This window comes from Sinocyclocheilus anshuiensis, unplaced genomic scaffold, assembly GCF_001515605.1.
Source record: "Sinocyclocheilus anshuiensis isolate Anshui unplaced genomic scaffold, SAMN03320099.WGS_v1.1 scaffold3202, whole genome shotgun sequence".
Lineage (NCBI taxonomy): Eukaryota > Metazoa > Chordata > Actinopteri > Cypriniformes > Cyprinidae > Sinocyclocheilus > Sinocyclocheilus anshuiensis.
Window position 1 is genome coordinate 1 of NW_015541178.1, and position 21,728 is coordinate 21,728.

Consider the following 21,728-nt stretch of genomic DNA (forward strand, 5'->3'; position numbering starts at 1 on the left):
ATAAAAATGGACTCTTCTCTAATTAATTCATAGGAAAACCTTTCTCTGAATGAACACACATATCCTTCAGGTAATTGTGTGTATTATTACTGTTCTTGTATATTGTCATCTGTATTGTATACTGTTTTATGCATGCCAATGATATAACCACTCGTTCATGTAACCTTACCTATACCATGTTTGGACCCCCGAGAGGTGTGACCTCCACAGAACTTAAAAGGCCTCACTTCAGTGACCTGCCGGGCTTTTCGTCTCTCATCACCTTCCCATCTTCTGGTTGCTAAGTCCCTGAGCTGGCGTTGCCACGACTGGCAGGCCTCGACACAGCTCAGTCTGCGGTTCTTTTAGGTCCTAGGAGGATGAGGATGCTGAGCTAGAACTCTTCTAAGGACACCCTAAGATTGTGCCAGGCTGCGGCCTCGTCTTTCCATTCACCAAGGATTTCAGCTGATGTCTCTCGAGCTCTGAGGTCTTCTCTCATCACCTTCATCTGGGAGAAAACTCACTCAATCACCACCGAGCCAGAATAACATCTTTTGGAGTTCATCAAAAAGAACGTGAAGAACTCCAACACCACCAAACCTTCAAACCATCAAAACTTTCATCCGAGACTGCATCCGGACACTCGTTCAACGACCAAGGCAATGCAAGTATCGTACATTTAACTAAATGAAACAGAGGTTTTGTATAAGCTGTAGACCCCGTTGAAAAACGGCACTGATGGTTTTTAACTCAGGTGGTTCTGACTCATTTTCCATAACTGCATTCTCTGGTTTCTCTGATGGCTTCATTCATCCACTTTAGCTCCCTTTTGTATGTGCGCGAGAGTGCATGTTTATTCGTTTGTTTGTTTAGATTAGTTATGTGTGTTAGAATTTAGTTAATAAAACTTTTGTGCACAAATTACATGAGTTTCTGGTCCTGCTTGTGAATAATGTCCCTTTACGATTCTGATCCAGCTACATGCTCTAATGCATTAATACTGTAGGAAAGATACAGTATTTTCTGTGGCCACGAAAATATCCTTTCTTAGAGTTGATATGAACTTACACTGAATGTTCGCTGGACGAACAGATTAGTTGATGACAATATTAATTTTGCTACAGTTACTACTGGCAGCTGATATAAATAATTGTAATTAATTATAATTAATTGTAATTATTTATAGGCATTTCCCTTTTGAGCTAATTTGCTAAAACAAACAAACAAACAATAACGAAAATAGAATAGAATAGAATTAAATAGAATTAAAATAAGAATAAGAATAAGAATAAGAATAAGAATAAGAATAAGAATAAGAATTGGAATGGAATGGAATGGAATGGAACAGAATCAAATAAACATATATCTGTAAATTATATCAACAGTACTGATCCAAAGTTTGGGGTTGATAAGATTTTTAAATGTTTAAATTGTAAAAAAAAGTACACAAAACAATTGGTTAAATATTTTTACATATTAAAATAACTCTTTTCTAACTTCAGTCTTCATGATCCTTCAGAAATAATTCCACTTTGATGATTTGCTGCTTTAAAATAATAAATAATAATAATAATAATAATAATTATTATTATTATTATTATTATTATTATTATTAATATTATTATTATTATTATTATTATTATTATTATTATTATTATTATTATTATTATTATTTCTTGCTGAAAATAACTATTTTAAAATAAATAAAGAAATACTTTATAAAAAAAATAAATAAAAAAAAAAGATTTAGCCCAAATCTGTAAAAGGTACTGAAACACACTCAACTATCTCAAATGCAATGTTCATCATCAGCGACACAATGCTCTAAATCACACATCAAACGCTCAGCTGGCCTGATAAAAGTCAAACATTTCTACAAAACCATTAAATGACTGCCCAGTAAACAATCCAAAGCCAGTGCCACATGGGTGTTTGAAAACAGCATTATCCAAGCACCATTTGAAAAAGTTTAAGGGGAGTGAACGAGTGTGTGAATTTGATGAAAAGGTGAGAGGGAGGAGTGTGAACTACAGGTGCAGAACGAGAGGAGAGCGGCGTGACTGAAATTTTACTGTTAAATATTTTTGTATAATGATGGTAAGTTGGCCATTGTCCCTGCAATTTTCATGTCTCTTGCATGATAAAATATTAATTTGAGTTGAAATTATTATATGTACACTACTAGTTGGGGTCAAGCTTAAAAAGGCTGAATTCATTTATTTTACTTCAAATGCATTACAAATAATGTTATTTATTATTAAAAAAAAAAAAAGCAACCCCAAAACTTTTGGTTGACACTGTACATCATCCAGTCATTATCACAAGATAAGTATACAAAGAAAAACAAATAAATGTATGCAAATAAATATCTATAAATAAATGTACGCATCTCATCTGATTATTTTCTCTTTTAATTTTAAACTTAATGGATGTCTAAATATCATATTATTGATATAGCAATAAATAAAAGTCTGACCAACAATTTGTGTTCTTTTGAAGCAACTAATCTGACCATGTTCTTTTATAATCAGTGTTATTTTAGTACGAAGATAGATTTATTATTTGTATTACTATTACAATTTTTATTAATATTTTGAATTAGCTTTTATTTTTATATATTATACTTTTATTTTAAAGTTCAAATCGTTTTGTTTTGTGTGTCTATATATTTTTTATGTTTTTATTACAGTTTTAATTTTAGTTATTTTAGTAATCAGTGCAAAAAACTGATTCAAGACAACTTGAAAAAAAGGCAAAAATATCACAAGTACTATTTTAACACTGATAGTTCTAAAATTAGAATTAAAATTAGAATAAAATTAGAATAAGGCAAATTTGTGATTTTGGCAACCCTAAACAACCAAACAGTTTTTTTTCTTGCATTCTGCCAAACAGCAGCCTCTTTATTATTTATTTTATTATTTATAATGTACTTCAAAATTCTGCACATAAATAACATAAATCAGTGCTGCACACCCCTTGTATGCACAAATATGCAGAATACAGTTGCAGAATCAGCACCGATTGTCATTCTTACTGGCATACAGTATATACAATCATACCAACAATTCTATACAGTTTCACCTTGGCCTAGTTTCGGCCTACAGCTCTTTTTCTCGATTACCTTTATATGCTTAGAAATCAGAAAATGAGAGTGAGAGAGAGACAAATAGTAAAAGACACACAAAGACAGGCTAAGAGGCAGTCAAACTGAAAGAAGAAAAAGGAAACGTTGAAAATAAGAATACATAAGACACCCACTCATACATAGGGGAACACCGGATGAATTAATCTCCCTACATACACAACAGCAATTACATTTGCTGCACCAATTCAAACAATTATCACCAAGTGAAGAACAGACACCAAATGAATAAATACATGAGCTGTGAGAATTGTCACAAGTTGTTCAATGTACCTTAAACAATCACATTAGAGTCCTCCTGATTTATTTTTCTCCAGCGCCATATGTTTCCACATCCCAACTCGGCTGAACCTGAAGATAAACCCGCCGCTTTCTCTCTGCTGATGTGTATCTCTCTTTCATTTGATGTGACAGTGAATGGCCCGTGACAGCGGAGGTCAGCTTTTAGTGTATGTTGCCATGGCATTTCCGGTTGGGTTCGTGGGTGAGGAAAGCTCTCCGAGGTCCATCAGCTCGGACAAACTTCAGACGGCATAAAGAGCCTTTCACAAAAGCAAACGGAAGCCATGCATTGTCAATGAGAGAGAGACCACTAACCTCAACCATGAGCAATAGTAATAATAACACTTATCTTAGGAAGCACAACTAATTATCTTTGGACTCCACTGTGCTAGTCAAAAGTTTGGACTAATTAAGAGTTTCTCTAATGCTCACCAAGACTGCAAATATTTGACCAAAAATACAGCAAAAACTCTAATTTTGTGAAATAGTATTACAAACTGAAATGACCATTTTCTATTTGCATATATTTTAAAATGTAATTTATTCCTGTGATGCAAAGCTGAATTTTCAGCATCATTATGCCAGTCTTCAGTGTCACATGATCCTTCAGAAACCATTCTAATATGCTGATCTGCTGCTCAGTTATTAAAAATGATTCATGTTTTCATCATAAATGTTTCAGGATTCTTTGTCGAATAGAAAGTTCAAAAGAACAGCATTTATTTGAAAAATAGATATTTGTAACATTATAAATGTCTTTACCGTCACTTTTGATTAATTTAATGTGTCTTTGTGTGACTATACTTACCCTAAAAATTTCAACTGTAGTATCTCAGTTTTCACAAAAATATTAATCAGCACAACTGTTTTCAACACTGATGATGATAATCAGAAATGTTTCTTGAGGGGAAAAGTAGCATAATAGAATGATTTCTGAAGGATCATGTGACACTGAAGACTACAGTAATGATGCTGAAAATTCGACTTTTGCAGCACAGGAATAAATTATACTTGAAAATACATTCAAATTGAAAACAGTCATTTTAAATTGTAATATTTCACAATATTACCGTTTTTACTGTATTTTAATCAAATAATGCAGCCTTGGTGAGCAGAAGAGACTTCATTCAAAAAAAATAAAAAATTATTTCAAACGTTTGACCAGTAGTGTATATCAACAACAACCTATAGAGACCTTAATACAGGGAGTAATGTACTAAATTAGTTCCTTCTCCAGGTCCAACACTCGACCTGAAGGCTGGTGGTCTCTCCTGAGGAATGCTGAGAGCAAAAGTGGGAGAAATAAAAAGTACTCTACTCTAAATCCATCCCAACATTGGATTGCAATTAACAGTGTAATTAGAAACCTAGCAGTGGTTTTGTCCGTGTTGTGTGGTGCCGGTCTCTGAGGAAATCTGCAAACAGAACGCGTTTGTGCTCCAGGGGTGGGAGATGCAGGTGTGTGTTTGTTTGTGACTGATGAGACAGAGGAAATGTGCTGAGGAGAATCAGCTGCTGTATCAGTTCTGAACACGCTGACCTCATGAAGATCATATGCTCAGTATTATAATCAGGGTTCAAAAATTACCTCAAAATGACAGGAAAAACTGGCTCACCAGTTGGCAGGCAACTTCATTTGAAACTTAGAAAAATCTAAATAATGTTGGAATAACAAATTATTCTGAGTCATAAAATATTTATTATTTTAGAAAATCATAATAAAAAAAAAATAAAATAAAATTAAATTAAATTATTAAATAAAAATATTTTTATGACCCTGATTTTTAAATAATTTGTAACAATTATGAATGATTATTAATATTATTAACAATGTCATTATACGATTTTATAATCATTTTGTTTACAACAACTGATCCAAAACCTAATTTGTAGATATCATAGTCATCTGAGAATGGCATAGATCTTTGCGAATAAGACAAAGGAAGATTATAAAGCATATTTTAATTCAATACCAAACATACTGCAGTTCAATCTGATTAATTTAAAAATACACAAATCATCCATTACTTGTCATTATAATAGCTTATTTGTTGTTTGCTTACATGTTGATGTAAGAATCTATTAAAATCAACAATGATGCTGCCTTCGAAGTCATGAATGAATGAATGAATGGAGCACACATAGAATCTTTACAATTGTGCAACTAGAAACAGCAGAAAAACCTGGAATTTTCTTTGGGCCACGACTTTACAAATTGATAATTAAAAAATCCTAGCAGAATCAAATGAGCAACTGGTCATAATCAAACACGCATACATACAGTACATCATGTATGAGGCCACAGGTTTGCACAACCAAACAACATTCCTATAATTCTCTGTGGCAACGTGCGAATGATAAAATACAGAGATAAAGCATGATTTACACGCCTACTGTAACATGCATCCTTTCCTCTTCATTCTGCCACACTAGTGCTAAAAAGCTTCCTGTTTTTGTCAGGAAGTGCAAAGGAGATATACGGTATGAAATTGCCCAAAGTGTTCATTTTACTCGGACTAAAATCACTTGAATGCATATCACATCATAATTATAACTTCCGAACTCATAATTAGGAACTTCCCCGGAGAAGTCAAAGGCAGCATGAGTGTCGAATCTCTCACACAATTCTCGTAAGGAGTGTTAATTGTCTGGTGCGTGAATGACTGTTACCGGAGCTGCTGGTCATGAAGAGCGTTTCAAATCGTTGCATATGAGGATCTAGTTCGGTCAGAGACACTTTCTGACAAAATTGGTGTAGTAAAACAATTTTCATTAATAAATTGCTAGTAAACTTCACATACGATTACAAAGAAACAAGTAATAACACATTGAATCAATTTAAATTTGCTGAACATGTACTCACCCTCAGGCCATCCAAGATGTAGATGACTTTGTTTATTCATAATCTAACGTTGCATCACTTGCTCACCAGTGGATCCTCTGCAGTGAATGGGTGCCGTCAGAATGAGAGTCCAAACAGCTGATAAAAACATCACAATAATCCACAAGTAATCAACACCAGTTCATCAGTTAATGTCTTGAGAAGTGAAAAGCTGGAAACATTCATTGATAGACTGGAGTGTGAATTATTGTGATGTTTATATCAGCTGTTTGGACTCTCTTTCTGATGGCACCCATTCACTGCAGAGGATCCATGGTGAGTAAATTATGCTAAATTTCACCAATTTCTACAATGCAGTTCTGCTAATATCACTTCAGCTTTACGTAATCTTCACAAACATGTCTCAACTCTGAATTTTTCAAATTCATATCATAACTTAATCTCCAAAGCATGACCGTTTTCTCAACCATTTTTAAAAAATGCCAATATTTTCATAATTGAGGGCACCTGCTATTATTACACAGTGCTTTGCTTTCTTTTGTCTTGATTTGGGGAGCTCTTTTTGGCCTTTAATAACAGAACACAGTGCCACCTTTAACCAAATGCTTTGGAAAAGGTCAGTCGAGTAGCGTCCCTAAATGATTAGTGCATAAATGGACAACTATGGCATTTCAGACCCAAACTCCATCTGCTCGACTGTTAAACCCTCAGCGTTACACGCCAAATGCTTGTGGCTTCTTCATATTATCAGCAGGAAGGGCGAGTTCAAGGACACACGGCAACAATACAAACTAGCATCTGCAGACGGCTCAAACGTCACACAACAAAATACGACGTGACCAGATTAGCTTGTGTTTCATAAGTACACACATTTATTTCAGCGCTGTGATCTTTGAATAATCAGAAAGTGAAAAGTGACACTTGATGTGAGTGCTGATGTCACAATAGCTCTGCAGACACATCAAAATGCAATCTGCAGCTAGGAGAGACGGTTTCTTTGCAAACTTTAAGCTGGCTTGGCAAAAACGTCAGCTTGGTGATCAAGAGGGATCAACAAGGAAAAAGAGGAAGAGGCTTTTAAGAGCAGGGACAATAGCTGGAGCTCCATTGAAGGTTTGGTGGTTCTTGATGATTGGAGTCTTAACTGTAACTAGGACATTACAGGGCAGAAAAAACAAATAGAAAGAAACTGACAGGATGTGGTTTATAAATTTGGAATTGGCTACTGTCAATAATACATGTTTGGGTTGATTGAGGTTTTCATCTTGGATCTGAATCCAAAATTATTTTATGCATCTCAATTACAACATTTTATTTATTTATTAATTACAGTGATGCATACAACATGCATGGAAAGTTAGTTTTAGTCAGCGAAGAAGAACTTGACTGGTCTGCAGAAAGCAAAGTCCTAATCCCAGCTGAATGCAGACCTTGAGCCACTGTTATAATGATATATTTATTTATATTTATATTATATGGTAACAGGTCTGGGAAGTGAGAGCAAGGACTCCATGTATCATTTTATGACCATTGTCTTGTGTTACAGATTTATTTTTGGCAAAAAAAAAAAAAAAAAACACTAGACAAACTAAAAACGTAACTAATACAGATATAATATTTTGTTTCTATGACAACTTAATTATTTAGATTTTTTTTTGGCTTGCACATTTGTGCTGCAGGTCATTGTGTCGCAGCATAATATGTAAGATGAGTCAGTCTCCATCCATCAATGAAAACGCACCTGTCACAACAACCTGATGCCCCATTGTGATTTTGTTCCTCATATTTCTGTTCTGAAGGCCTAATGAGAGGAATATTTGCCACATGGAGTTCTAGAAAAATTAATTTAGGCATGCCAGATAAGCATCTGAATGTAAATTTACAGACGGTAACTACAGATGTTTTCTTTAGAAGTCGGCAGCCTCAAATAGAGCACATCATTTAAATCTGCAGGAGTAACATTATCATATCATTATCATCAGCTGAAAACAAGCAATGCTTTACGTTACAATTTCTAATAAAGTCGTGAACTGACTTTTTCAATTGCCAAAGCCGATTTCATTCACACTAAATTGATGAGTGCTAAATTATAGGTAAGAGAATATGTGTAAGGTAAGAATACATAGAGTAACAGTAAGAAGTTTATTACATTTTGTGAAGCCAACAACTTGAAAAGAACAGACAGTAATAATGCTTGCATTCTCAGTGATTATTGTCTTCCAAAAAACAGAAAGAAAGAAAGAAAGAAAGAAAGAAAGAAAGAAAGAAAGAAAGAAAGAAATGTAGAATTCTAAAATGTAGAATTTCCACTTTCATTCATATTTAATTCTATATATTCACTCAAATACATTACTTAGAATGGAAAGTATTAAAAATGACTGTTTTGATAACAAAACATTGAACAAGCCTCAAGCAAATCATGAAAAATATTCAACATTAAACATAATCAGATTGCATAAATAGTACTGTTTAAAAGTGTGGCACTCAACAGTCACACATTACCAAACCAATCAAACAAAAGTGTGTGTACTGTCAATACTCTAAATGTGCACTGTCATTTTTTGTCATGTTTTGTAATTTTCATTTTTTTTATATGATTGTCATTAGATTCTAATTTCTGCAATATATATATATATATATATATATATACTACTAACACTTTGGGTTGAAAAAAAAAATGTTGCAATGGATTTTAAAAATATTAATATAATATTAATATAATTTATTTATTTATTCATACCCAGAGTGGCTTAGACATTTTCTTGTATCACTTAAACTTACCAAAGTATCTCAATATGGACCCTTTTTTGAGTTCCCAAAAAAGCAATTATCTTCCAGACAAGGCCCAGAGGAAGCAAAAAGGCACCATGTTGTGAAGATATAGAAACCACAGAAGCTTTCCTCCGTCCATATGTATGGGCTCTGGCTTTCTGAAGCTTTCTGAAGTAGTTAAGTGCACTGCATGGGCTGTTTTTGGGGAAATGTGGTCAGACTTTAAAGGTCTTCTCACTGTTGCTTTTTGACAGAGGCATAGTCGTTAAATTGATTCTTCCAGTCCAGCATGTAAGAACGCCAGCGGTGGAACCGAGACTTCCACTGGAACTCCACTTCATCAATACTCACTACAGCACAGAGAGAGAGAGAGAGAGAGGCAGGTTAAATTTGAGACAGATGGATATTGGATTTATCATAGTGCAAATGAGAAGTGAAGTAATTTAGACACAAGAAACATTCTGGAGGCCTAAACAGAGCCCGCATGACCATCTGAGTTTGTGCAGCAGTGCATGCGTGCATTATCGTAATAACAGCCCTAATGAAAAAGTGATAAATTGCTTTACATTTTTATCATCTTGAAGCCATATACTCAACTTCGATCGAGCAGAACCAAAACCTCAATCAAATATTCAAAGCTCTGCTCAATGTTTTGGCCTGTTTACAATATGCACAACCTGTCTTTAATACTGGAAACCCAAAATAATGTTGGAAATATTCTCTGATGGTGGATATTTATCTCCAAGGTACACGTTAAAGTCACCAAAAAAAATTGTATGACAAAACAAGACTGTTCATGTACAACTTTTGGTGCATTTTGACAAATTTCATTTTGCATTTGAAATGCAATTCTTGTGTTCCAACATTTTAGGTGAACTATTCCCTTAAAGACAATCTTCTCTGAGCAGCATACCAAACATAATCAATACCCAGAAGAATGACATTGTAAATTGCACAACCTTGCTAATTAAAAAAAAAAAGTCAATAGCTAGTTACCTGCTGTACAGTTATTCATGGACATTCTATGTTAAAATTCTATTTGCATCATTTTCTAATCGTATTGTCACAGAGCATTCAGTGCTGCTATTTTAGCTCCCTTTCTTTCAAGCACAAGTGCTATAGTTGAAAGTAAATAGTTGAGAATAGAGACTCACGGCTTGCATGGCAACAGAATGTCACTTGATCCGTGTCACAGAAAGAGAGCGAGAGAGCAGAACAGGGCAGAATAATCGTGTTCTTTATTTAGAATGAAATCAAGTGAGAGAACTTTACGACTTCTCACAATCATGAAAAGCTCCTCATGAGAGAATCACTAGAAAATCAGGGACAAGCACTTTTGTACTTAGTCTATGAGTCAACAAATTTCGCCATCAATTTCTATTTAATATTTAAAAAAAGAGGAATCAACAAATGAGTCATTCCCGTTATGGAGTAACTTTTCAACTCTGTAACTTTAAACAATAAATAGGGCAGTGCTGCAGTTTAAGGAATAATTTCTATAAAAGGGTATACCAGACTTATGCACTTTAATTATTTACACAATGTAAAGAAAACAAACACAGGATCCAGTAAAACTGCTGCTAACACTCAATGACATTCATGCTGTTGTTTTCCCTCCAAAATGATGTCACTTCCTGGAAGATGATATCATTAAGAAACTGGCTTTTGTTAGTTAAAGGGGTCATATGATGCGATTTCAATTTTTCCTTTTTCTTTGGAGTGTTACAAGCTCTTGGTGCATAAAGAAGATCTGTAAAGTTGCAAAGACTAAAGTCTCAAATCCAAAGAGATATTCTTTATGAAAGTTAAGAGTCAGCCACACCTACCTAACAGTATGTGGAAAATGATGTGTTTGTTTTTAACCTTAAACAACATAAACACATTGCATTACACCAAATACACAAAATAATGTTCTTTTTAGCAACATCATATGACCCCTTTAAAGGGATTTTACAAAAGATGAGAGGATGGAAATTTTGATTTAGACACAGCAAAAAAATAAACTGAGCATGAATTAAAACGATTAAATGTTCTGGTCAACATTTTCATTAAACCCATGTCCACTTATTTCTAAAACTGTACATTCAATATTCTATTAATATTCTATCTATTATATGCTGAATTGTATGAATGGCCCAAATAGTGGGTTTCAAATACCTGCATTTTCAGCATGCTATATTGGTAATGTTTAGTTCTGGTTGCTGGTTCAACCCCTAGCCGGTGTTTTCGCAGACATTTTCAACTTCTCCCTCTCTCTGTCTGTGGTTCCCTCGTGCTTCAAAAAATCCACCATTGTGCCCATACCAAAGAAAAATAAAATCACATGCTTGAATGACTGGAGGCCCGTTGCTCTGACACCCATCTTCAGCAAGTGTTTTGAGAGACTCGTCAGAGACTACATCTGCTCATTGCTGCCTGCCTCACTGGATCCGCTACAATTTGCATATCGTAGCAACCGTTCTACAGACGATGCTATTGCTTTCACCCTACACACTGCTCTCTCCCACCTGGAAAATAAGAACACCTATGTGAGAATGCTGTTTGACTCACCAAGGCATATGTGCTGTGGTGATGTGACAATAAAAGTGAATTTGACTTTAGAAGTAGCATGCCACGAGCGATCACCCCTGTGCTCTTGATCAAGACACTTAATCCCAGGACGCTCCGGGGGGGATTGTATTTGAAATAAGTTCATGATGTCAACTTGGTTAAAGACACCATAAATCACTGTTTACCTTACAGAATAGAGTTTGGTATAAAAGCAGGGGCCAAATGGAGTTTACCATCTCGACATGACCCCACTCACATGCACTTCAGCAAATCAGCTACTACGACTGGATGCTGCATCACTAACTAATATTCATGAGTCAAGCTGATAAGGTTTCTTTGTTCCTATACCCTCACTTTAAAAAAAAAAAAAAAAAAAAACCTTGTAGCAAACGTAGTAGTCTCAAAAGAGTAGGCACGTCGGTGAATCCTCCGGGAACGGCTTTGCCGTCACAAGCGCCAGAGAGACTGCAGAGAGACTTGACAATAATTCAATTTGCGCATATGTGCATTTGTATGCGCAGTCACTGGCGCCTGACCTCCAGTACATAAGCAAGACAAGGCTTTCTCCTGCAGCTCTCTGTGTATTTCTTCACCTAGACTCAAATCAGAATCGATTCATTCCATTTCAGTGTCAAATTCAATTCTGCTCCCTACGGCTGCACTACCTGGAACTCCAATTATCTTCCGTTTTCTACCACCGATAATACTGACAGCCAGAACTTCGGGAGTTTCCAGACGCTACACTATTGAGCGTCACCTTGCAAAGACCTTCAGAAAGCCGATTAAAAGCATCAGTCTATATGCATTGCTTAAATCAGTAATGGCAGCTGTGAAGACAGCCAAAGGTTTACAAAATGATTTTAAGTGTGCCAAAAGCCGTTTAAATATACAAACGCACAACCAACCGCTTCCAGTACATAATGCCGTGACTTGCTCTCCCACCTTATGTTTAGTAACGCACTTAAAAGCTCACATCTCTCACTGCAGGGCTAGAAACAAACCACAAGCTACATGTTTAGTTGAAAAAGGTTTAAATGAGCGAGGAACTACAGCAAAATGCTCTTCAGTGCATCCAAAAAAAATAATGTTTTGATGGAAAAAAGTACTTTTTCTTTCTCACTTTGGAATATGATGTCACAAAAAGGAGTATTTGCAGGTGCCTGAATAACTTCATATTCAGTCGCTTTTATTCTCAGTTTCTCTTCAAATAGCATCCACTGGTGATCTTTTAGCAAAGTCCTCAATAACAAATAGAATATCAAACCTACTTCACCTGAAAGCACCCTGAAGGTGGGATACATGTATAATGGATAAAATGGATGCACGGCCAAGACTGAAGCATTCAAAGCCATTCACACTGAATTTAAATTGATGCTGTTTTTACATAGCAGCATTTCTGCAACATATTTTTCCATTACACACATACATGTGTCCTTATGAATACATTCTGAATGGGTTTAACAAGTACTGTACTTGCTATTCACGGTAGGGATAAAACAGCTTTTGAGGAAAGTGTACATTTCAATCTCAAGCTCCTGGATTTCAAGCCAAATCGTGCAACTCATTTTATTTTGTCATTCCGATCTATGAATAACAAAAGACATTCACTGTTTTTTTTTCCTGTAAAGCATTTCTATTTAACTCGAGTAACACAGCTCGGTTCATACAAGCTGAAACGTTATTAGTGATGCTTGCTAAGAGAACTTGTCCTACATTTTTATGCTTCAGACATTATGTTCTACTACTTTTCAGACACAAGGTCTACACCTTAAGAATGACAAAACGGGCAAAAAAAGGGGATTTTTGACTTGGATTAGTAAACTATCACTTCGTAACCACCTAGCAACACACTACAAACAACTCAGAAGACCTTAGCCACCGCAAAACTACGACCAGCTCAAACAGTGAAGCATGATGCTAGCAACACCAAGGTCACAGGTTCGATTCCCAGGGATGGCATGAACTGACATAGGGTTTATTATGAATGCAATGCAAGTCACTTTGGATAAAACAGACTTGCTGCACATTTTTTAAAGTCGAATATAAGGCTTTTTAAAACCTGAAGAAATAAAAAATAAATACTGTAAATTAGGGGTGTGCAATACTGTCAAAAATGATTTTGCTCAATATTTTCAAAGATTTTGTTAATAATTGTTTAGATTATATTTTGCTGAGTGTGTTTTTGTGCTGGTACAATGATAAAGAAATGTACAGCAGTGACAGAAATTAACTTTTTTATTAAGGGACATTATCTGCCACCTTAAATTGATTGATTGAAAAAAAGGGCATTTTTCTATACTTATTAGATGTATGCATCACTTTTATGTAAAATTCCGAACATTCAAATTAAATTCAATTGGAATAATAACACAGTGTATGGCTGCTACCAACTCAATGAAATCAACAAATCCATCTTTGCATTGCAGAGGTGACACAGAAGCGGCATCAGAAGTTATATAATATATTTATGTTGCATTTACAATCTCATAAATAATGCTATGGGATTGTCTTTTGATTCAATATTTAAATATGAAATTATTTAGAATTTTAACTTTAATTAAAAGGTACTTTAAAAATCAAACGAAAACCACCAGTAGGTGGCAGCAAGTCACTGTCTCAGAGTGAGCTGAGTGAGTCATTCATTCAACCTATTCATCCAAACTGCAAAAGGAAATAAGCAAGTGACTCTCTTTAAGAATGGGTCACTGAATTACCAGTTAACCTGATTCATTCAAAACACATTAATTCAGTTACAAATCACCGTGTATTGTTAGGAGATTCAATTCTGCTTTGGTTTTATTTTGAAATTTTTGTTGTCAAAAAAACTGAAAAATACAATACTAACAACATTGTGTTTAAAACGTAACTTACAATGTTAACTTACTGTTTATTTAACAGTTGTATAAAATAAATAAAACATTTGCAATCATGCTGATACTTGGGAAAAACGCCACATATTTTGTGATATAACTACATCATATGATAAACATAAGACAAAAGGTGTGTTCGACTTAATGCAGCGTTGCGCATTATTCAGTGTATGACATCAAAGTACCGTGAGAGCGATAAAAGAGCAGACAACTTCATATGCTTTCGAATCGCTCTTGCGATACTTTGTCATACTTCCATCGGTCTGCGCAGCACCGCTTCAAGTCAAACACACCTAAAAACTCATCGGGGCAAAAATGTCTGTGTGGATCCTCAATTTTGGGGGCATATAACAACTGCATAAATCATGTAGTGAAAGCATGAGTGACAAATTGGATGTCAGATCATATATTATTAAACCAATTATAGTATCATCAATGACGATACATATCGCACACTCCTACTTGAACTTACAACTGAACGTACATTACCCATTTTTTTCTCCTTCTCTATTCCTTTCTCATGCAAGAGACAGTATGTAATACACCGTCTTAAATGGCATGAATTGACACGTGAACATGCAAATCCACAAAGAAAGAAAAATAAAAAGCAATGCTAATTAATTTTAATTTGGTAAAGCATTTAGATATGTCTAAGCCAAAGTGTCATCTAAAATGTAAGACCTCATAAGTAAAAATAAGACTTTTATGATCTTATGAAATTAAAAAAAAAATCTGAATACTGCTTAAGGATCCGCAGGAAGTGGAACCCTGATAAAGCACCTGCCCAATGAAAAAATCCAAATGTAAATTATTGCAGTGCCTTTGAAACACTCAACCACCCCCAGTCCCACATTAAGCTCCACTAACTGTCCAGTTCTGCACTACAGGTGTCCTCGAGAGACTAGAAGACGACACATGTGCTGGCCAGGCAGCGCTGGAGAGACAAGCAGAAGTGAGCGTGTCATGATTTTCTTTGTTTATGAGGTGTGGGTGAACGGCTGTTCTCATTCTGTGACTCTCACCTGTGACATACTGCAGTTTTGGCAGGAAACTGTCCCAGAACTTGCACTGCTGGGCTCGAAGCATCCGGAGTGTTTGTGACAGGCCAGTGTTAAGCGTGACATACTGCTTATGTTCCAGCGTGAACGGCGGCTAATCCGCTCCCTCCACACTCGGATCCCTGAAACATCAAGCAAGAAAATCAACCAAAAGGTCAGTTTATGAATGGTGCCAAGATGCATCAATACATTTGTGCCCCAAAACAACTCAAGCCCCCAAAAAAATCAATGCAATGACTCAATAGCTACGACGTTTACATGTTCTTGTAAAGAACACCTTACAGTCCTTTACAACAAGAGGCTTTGAATCTTAATGCATAATCCCAGCAAAGTCTACATAACAAGCTATTTAAGGAATCACACTCAATACTTTTCATAAGCGAATCAGCCCATTTCAGGAAAAGATTAACTTCAGCGTGTTCTATTTTTTCTGTTGTTTACTGATCATGTTCATTGATGTATTAGCATAGTGTCATTCCCCTGCAGCGTGAAGAGTGTATGAAGTGTTAATTGAAAGAAACTAAGCTTGCTCACAGCCACAATAAAGACTCTCTCTGCTTCTCCATAATTTATGCCAAACAAATGAGGATGCTAATCAACACTAGCCTGCCAGCAACACCAATACTTTTTTTTTTACACATTAACTGAAAAGGTGTGAGCAGATGAAAGCCTGTCTCATCAAGATATTATGGATTAAACAACTTCTCCAAAGCTGCACTGGTTTATACTTTTCTCAGCTATAAATATCAACAATCCCTCTGTGTTTTTAGTAAATATATGCAAATGCATAAAATAGTCTTGTAAACACAAATGTGAGTATAATATTATCTGTATTAAAGAAATTATAGTTCAGCCAAAAAAGAAAATTTGTCATTCCAACACCATACAAAGTTGTTTTCTTCTGTGAAAAACAAATAGACAGAATGTTTATACTGCTTTAGCACCATAAAGGTCATCCATGTTTTGTATGCCACAAGTCATATGATGCTACGTCACATAATGGTTTTTATGTGTTGAACAAACATTCACACTTCAGTTAGAAGGCATGCAACAACCAACAGTTTCACATCATTGACGCCAAACCTGGTGCACAAGCCACATATGAATATATGCAACACAAATGAGATTTGACAGCAGCTACAGAGGGCAAGGCTTGGAATGAATTACAACTTCCTTTTGTGCTCCACAAATATCGTACCTTTAGTTAATCAAAGGGGCAGTAACTTCAAAAGGGCATCTTTGTAACTTATTTACCCCTAAACTGTTCATAGTAGTACATAAAGTTTACACATTACTACCTAGGGCTGTCAAAATGATTGACAAACTAAATTTGAATATTCCACTTAAAAATGATCAAAATTCGAATTATATTCGAATTTAAAAGGCATCATTTCAGTTAGGGGGAAAAAAGCTTTTGGCTTCTCTCCTGAGGCCACAAGAGGGCGCATCGAGCAAAATATTATGCACGTTTCTTCAAAGCATAATAAAATAACACAACTATCTTTGAAAAAAAGTGCATAATGTTTAAAATAATGTTTATAAACCATATATAATGAATAAAGTTGCTTAAACAATTAGAAAAAAAAAAACAGCACCATGCAAGTATGTATAGTTTAATACAAAGGACCGAAAACCAATCACAAAGAGTAGGCTACTTTCTTCATTTAAAAACATGAGATACAGTGGGATGGGGGAAAACCGCCATAAAGTCTTGAGACATGTTTTTCAAAAGTTGAACTTACATTAATTTTAAATGGCTTTCTAAACATGTCGCTCTCTTGTGCGAGATGTGAGTGCAACGCTGATAGATGCCCTGCTAGAAAATGTGATAAATATGCGTTCTGTGTGAATGGCTTAGTTTCAGTTTCGCCGTAAACAACATAGTCGCCACACTGATGCTCTCGTTTTCTGCTATATATTGAATGAACAACGTAGCAGCGCCGCTTCTAGTGGGTTCAACTGGATAGGCTAACAAAAGCATTAAAATGCAATGACACTTACATTGTCGTCGCATTTCGTACGCCACTGACCAGGCTGCCTGACGGCTGACGCAGATCTAAAATTCGAATGCAACGTTTTTCACATTTTTTCCTCACAGTGCAGTATGTGTTTGAAACTAAATTAAAGTGAGTAAATGACAGTATGTTCATATTTGGGTGAATCTGAATAGAAAAATAAGCTCATGAAGCAGGTTTGGTGTCAGATTTACACTTACCCACTTCTAGCTCCAGTGCTCCGTGATCCTCCTGCTCAGGACTTCCTCCTCCTTTGAGAATCCAAAGGTCTGGTTCAAAGGAATCCCAAAAACAAACGACATTTCATCCCCGTGCATTACACCCATCCACCCAGGCCAGGGGTTGAAGCTGGAGTGATGGTTAAAGAGGAACAAACGGGCACTGCCACCATTCTCAACATACCTATGGGCAGAATCCAGTAAGGGGCATGAGAAATAGCGGTTGCCCACCAACCAGCCTAGAGCCTCTCTGTTTTTTGGCTTGCTCTGCTCATCTGTCCAATCAGTATACTGAAGTACAGCCGCCTCTCTGGCTATGTCACTGAAACCAGGGAGGCCCAAGGATACACCTGCGAGGAACTGGTCTCGATTGATAAGACTCTGGTTATGGATGCCAAATCCAGGTGCGCCATAAACAAGGAAGTATGTCCCTTCATCCCTGTTCAATCCCAAATGAAGTTCAGTTTTCAGAAAATGCCCCGACTGGATTAAGGCACTCGGCATGTCTGCGAGAAATTCTCCGTCCAATGTTGGAGGAAAAGGGACACTTATTATTACGGGATCAGGAATGACTTCAAATTGAAGACTGACTATCTTCACAGGTTCAACTGCCCTCAAGCAAGCCAGCCTCCATTTCATCAGCAGATGGTCCAAGTGGGCAGTTCAGAAGCTGAGCCAGAGTCAAGGAACGATTCCAGGCCTGAGCTGGCTCCACTGCCACAGCACACAGCATTGGGACTGCCACTCTGGAGAATTGCGCGGGTGAATAGTCCATGGCTGCCCTGCGAAAGCAAATGGTGTCCCACAGAGCCAGCACCAACACTCTCCCCAAACAAGGTTACGGAAGATGGATCACCCCCAAATGCGGCAATGTTCCTTGACACCCAGCTGAGAGCCAGGCGCTGGTCAAATAGACCAGCATTACGTTTAATGCTCACACTTTCTGGTAGAGATAGGAAGCCCAATGCTCCTACTCGGTAGTTCATGAACACCACCACCACTTGTTGCGAATGGCTGAGGAAATGGCCATAGTACACGTCCAGGGATGCGGTACCTGTGGAAAAGCCTCCACTGTAGATCCACACCATAACTGGGACTAAGGGTTTGGCTCGGTTCTCGAGGTCAGTTGAAGGAGTCCAAACATTGAGGTACAGGCAGTCTTCGCTAATTCTGGTGTTGGGATTCCACATCTCAGCTCCAGGGAATCCTGGGTACAATGTATCTGGATCCTGAAAGCATGAATTGGAGTACTGAGTGGCATTTCGTATCCCGTTCCACACCTCAGCAGCCTCTGGTTGTCTGAAGTGAAGCTGGTCCAGTGGAGGCTTGGCATAGGGGATCCCAAGGAAGGCCGCCACATACTCCGAGCCACCCGGCAAAGGAAGACTCAGTCCTCTGACTTTGCCTTTGTCAGTGGAAACAATCAGTTCATCTTGCCCTGCTGCAAGTTGTAAGAACAACAGAGCCAGAATTTGCAAAGTAGTTTTGATGTCAATGCCCAACATGATGTATTCAAGCCTGATAAATAAAACCATAAAGAGATCAATATAAGCTTCATCAATCAAAACAAGTCATGTTCTGTTTGGGGTTTCAGAGAACCTAGATTATATTAACAAGTATCCGTCTGCTGTGTTTTGATTAGATCAGAGGAACTTATTTAAAGAATATGAGGTACAATTAACAGTTAATTTCAAATTACCTTTATTAATTGCCATTGAAGTCTCTGGGACCCCAAACATAAAAACAGCAAAGCCAATGACAACAGAGCATCAGGGTTAACAAAGAATGACATCATAACAGTATTTTTTTTTTCTAAAGGCTGGCTCTCCCCTGTGACAAAACAGCATATTGTGACATTACACGGCTACACAAGTAAGGCAGGAGCCAGCAGAGACATTCAGACAGCTATTAATGACACCTCGGTTTCAGCTTACTCCAGATGGAGAGGAAAGCTCAGACAATCAAAATGCTCTCTATGACTCACTCAGCATGATGAGACACCCACCAACCCCTACAACCCTTCTCCTTTTCGAGATTACTCAGCTCCAAGTGCAAAAATAAAATAAAAGAAAAAATCGATTTCTAAAATTAGACACCCTGATTGCTTGTTGTGATAGTGGGTAAATCCTGCTTGATTAGTATGGCCTGCCTGCACCAGACAGATTGACCCAAAGACTGAGCTCCTACATTATTGAGAAGAACTACTTTCCTTAAGCAGAAAATGCGCCATACAGAGCATCTTCAAGAGTGACAGGAAAGCTTTAGGGTTGGCACATTGGGACTGTTGTTGACAATGTGGTAAATCAACTTGTAAGTGTTTGTTTCCTCAAAATCTCTTTACTGTGGTGAGAATTTTTACTTCTGCCTCTTCTTTGATGTCGTGATGAAAGGAGACGCTCCTAATCTCAAATACAAATACTAAAAATCACAACTTTCCTCAAATCTTGTAGAAAGCAAACAATAATAATGAGCGTCTGAAAATGGAGTAGAATGTAAAACGTAATTGTAAAAGTTAATTGTCATAGACTGGTAAACATCATACAGAAAAGTAGTATTTTTCTGATGATTTCTGAAGCTACACTCTCAGATAACAGTATAAAAGCTCTCTCTTGAGCAGTACCTTTACTAATATGTAACATTTGGGCACTAATATGTACCTTTAAGACACTAATATCCACCTTTTAAGGGGTAAATAAGGTACAAAGGTGTACCTTTTGAGAAGTTACTGCTCCAGTGACAGCTTTTGTACTTTCTTTTCTGATAGTGTAAAGTGTTCTGGGTTGTTTACCAAAACAGCCCACTTCTAAGTCTACAAGGTATTCTGGTCCATAGATGTGCCGATTTATGGATCTATGTTTTGTTTTTTTTTCTTCATGTGTTTATTGTATGCCAGGTGAAAATTTAAAGTCTGATGGCTTACAAAAGTAACAGCGCTCTCTTCGGCAAGCTGCATGATTTGAGGGAGGCTATTGCATGTTTACACTTCCATTAAGATTCAGTAATCTTTCGTTTAGAGTCAGTAAGTTTTTTTTTTCTCTCTTTTAAAAGACCTAATACTGTGGTCAACCTCAGCAACTGGCTGTGGCTAAAAAGGAAGGATCCCAAATGGGCTGCAAAATGACCTAGAGGGGTAAAAGCAGAGGGGAGTGCACCTGGGATGCCAGGTGTTGCTGTTGAGCCCTTTGGAGGTGTTGTGGGCCTATCAACAAAACACCGAGGAAGGAGGGTGCCCACCTGATGACCCCGATGAAGTGATTATCCCTACTCTCCACTCAAGATGTCAACAAAGTGACGATTATTCTAAGGGATTGTACTATCAAGTCCTACACGCTCAACAAATACTTGTATTCAGCAAGACTAGAAAACTAAAAGAGAATTGATCAAACATGATAGTAAAGTCTACAACATATACAGTATTGCTGTTTTTATTGTATTTTTTAGTCAAATAAATGCAGCCTTGGTGAGCTTAAAATACTTCTTCCTAAACAAATCTTACCAACCTGATACTTTAAAACAAGTGTAAATATTCACAAGTTAGAGTTTTAGAGAAAGCTCTTAATTATAAATATTCACAATAATAATAGGCACCACTAATTATTAGATTTTCCTTGTAGATTAAGTCAGCAATACTTTGATTAATGTCTTAGTGTTAATTGTACATATCAGATTACCCTAATTTATAAATCAAAGTAAACTATAGGGTTTCGCCGTAGGAGCTTTGTCACTAATGAGGAGCCAGACTGATCAAAAGGACAAAGGACTACGTCTCAATTTAGTCAGAATCCATGTTAGTTTTGCAATTTAATGCCTGACTGATGAAACAAATCAAACAAAAATCATATGCAACAAAGAATTCATTAGAGACTTTGGCAAGAAATGGCACCTTTTCAATCAACATTTAGAAGATAATATGCTAAAATGTCTTCGTAAAATGGTGAATTTACTGCTTATATATATATATATATATATATATATATATATATATATATATATA

At 36.5% G+C, this 21,728-nt stretch overlaps 1 pseudogene; it reads right to left on the reverse strand.

Annotated features, from left to right (window-relative positions):
- Nucleotides 1-9,002: 9,002 nt before the first annotated feature.
- The window catches only part of LOC107690769 (cholinesterase-like), a 29,106-nt pseudogene continuing 16,380 nt past the window's right edge, over nucleotides 9,003-21,728 (reverse strand).